A 2,585-nucleotide genomic window follows, 5' to 3' on the forward strand; every position below is an offset into this window, starting at 1 on the left:
GTTTCAGATTCTGTGTCTCCATCTCTCTCTGCCCCTCCCCTGTTCACACTCTGTCTCTGTCTCTCTCAAAAATAAATAAACATTTTAAAAAAACTTAAAAAAAAAAGAGGAATCAGAATAAAAATGTCATCGACTGAGGTCAGCAGAGAATAGGGTACAGGAAGTGTGGGTGTGGCCTAAGAAGGTAGGGGTGGGTACAGGAGGCTATGGAAGGCTAGCCCTGAAAATATGGGAGGAACATTTAGATGGTCAACTGCTTTGAGAAGTATGTTGCTGCCCAACACTGAAACAATCTGTAGCTGTTTTCAGAACACTTTCTGCTGACCATTCATGTAGGCCTTCTTCTCCTCTGAGTGCAAATGCAACCTCAGAATCCTTTTCAACACAAAAGCCGATGCTCACCCATCAGATCTGAAGGTGAGAGAGAGCTGCTCTCCAACCCAAATGACCTTGAGGCTCTTCCAGGGCCAAGATCAGATATTCCAGGTCTGACTATGGGCGCTCAGAACACAGAGTCAGCGGGAAGCAGAGCAGGAGAGAGAGAATGATGTCCCTGCCATGAAGGGCCCCCACTTATAGGAGATGGTCACTGAGGTGGGAGTCTGGGGACACCAGCAATGAACAGAGGCAAACTCCATAAGCCCTTGATTCACCTGCGGGAGTCCAAAATGGAACAGGAGATCCTGGGCCTCCAAGGCCATGCCCCCCCCAAGTGTCCCCACCAAGGGGGTGCATGTGTAGAAGCAGGTGCCTGTTGTGCTCACGCTGGTGTCCCTCAACTCCCTCCTCCACGTACCCACCACAGGCTCTGTCCCGAACATTTCATCTCAGTAATCTGTCACTCATCCATGAAATCCTGCTAACAGCCAAGATCTGACCCTCCTGACCCTCAGGCCCTCTCAGGATGTTCCTGTTCCATTTTCCAGCACACTAGCTCCATCCAGAAAGAGTTTTGAACAAGAGAGTAACATTTTTTCTTTCTGGCTCGTTCATTTTCATGATGATTTTCACAGCCAATTCCAGCAAATCTGCTACACTCAAAGTCCCTATTCATCATCCATGTTCTTTTAAATAATCTCAGATTGGAGTGGAAGTCTACTTTGTTAATATTTGGTCTTTAAAAAGAAAGAAAGAAAGAAGGAAAGAAAGAAAGAAAGAAAGAAAGAAAGAAAGAAAGAAAGAAGTTTTATTTTTATTTTTTCCTGATTGTAACTCAGATATCAGCTGGGGACTGCCATGCCCCCTCAAAATCTATCAAATGTCTTGTGACAGATTGTGTTTTCCAAAAATGGCCACAACAATATTGTCTTTTAAAAAAAATTATTTTTAATGTTTATTTATTTTTGAAGAAGAGAGAGACAGAGTGTGGGGGGGTGGGGTGCGGCAGAGAGAGAGGGAGACACAGAATCCGAAGCAGGCTCCAGGTTCTGAGCTGTCAGCACAGAGCCCGGTGCGGGGCTCGAACCCACAAACCGCGAGATGATGACCTGAACTGAAGTCAGACATTCAACCGACTGAGCCACCCAGACACCCCTCACAACAATATTTTCAACCCCACATGCTCACTCCAAAACCTTGTGATTCCTCCATCAAGAAATGGGGTCTGTGTCATCTCCCCTTGAGCCTGGGTGGGCCTTTTGAATGCTTTGACCGATAGAAGGCAGTAGAAGTGACTGTGTGAGTCCCAAAGCTGGATCAGAAAGGCAGTACAGCTTCTACCTCGTTCCCTCTTTCTCAGTACATGTGCCTTTGGAGCCACGAACGGCCATGTAAGAAGTCCAGGCCCGGTGAAGATGCCCAGCTGGAGACACCATGTGGAGACATCACATGGGGACAGAAAGAAATCCTTGAGGAGCTCCAGCTGTGCTGGCCCCAGCAGCGTGAGCCTATCTAGCCCAGGCGCCATACACACGAGTGCGGAAGACTTTCCACAGGAGGGACTCCACCTTGCTGAGCCCACTCAATCCCCAGAACTATGTGAGAGAATAATAAATGATTGTCAGTGCTTTAAGCCACCAAGTGTGGGATGGTTTGTTACGCAGCAAAAGAGAACCAGGACAACTGGGTTCAAGCTTGAGCAAGTCTATGCTCCAGGGAGCTCAAGAGGCCTCCCAAGATTACTGCTGATTCTGGAGGAATCAAATGGGTTGTTCACTGTGAGTCATGTGTCCTCGGATGCTGCCTCTGTCCTACCCCACGTTAACTCTTATGTGAAGTTGGGCCCCAATTTTAGTGCCCCCCGGTGAAAATTACTCATGCCAACCATCTGAGTGTGTGGAAAATTTAGATACATGCTGCTGACCACATGGGCTTCTGTTAACTAGCTGCCTCTTTCCTCCCCATCCTCTTACACTCTCCCTTGGGCTTCAGTTTGTTCTGGGAGCCCAAATCCTTCTCCTGCTATGAAGAGTAATACAGCTTCCCCCACGCTCCTAATCCAGAACTTTCACGTTCAAGTGCATCAAGAATCCAACCTTTACTGGAACCCATTGAGGTTATAGATGGGCAATTTTTCTTATGTGGACATGCATTATAAAGATATTCAAGGGACACACAGATAAATAAAAGAAAGTAAAAATGGCCCC

The sequence above is a fragment of the Panthera tigris genome, chromosome F2, assembly GCF_018350195.1.
Source record: "Panthera tigris isolate Pti1 chromosome F2, P.tigris_Pti1_mat1.1, whole genome shotgun sequence".
NCBI classification, from domain to species: domain Eukaryota; kingdom Metazoa; phylum Chordata; class Mammalia; order Carnivora; family Felidae; genus Panthera; species Panthera tigris.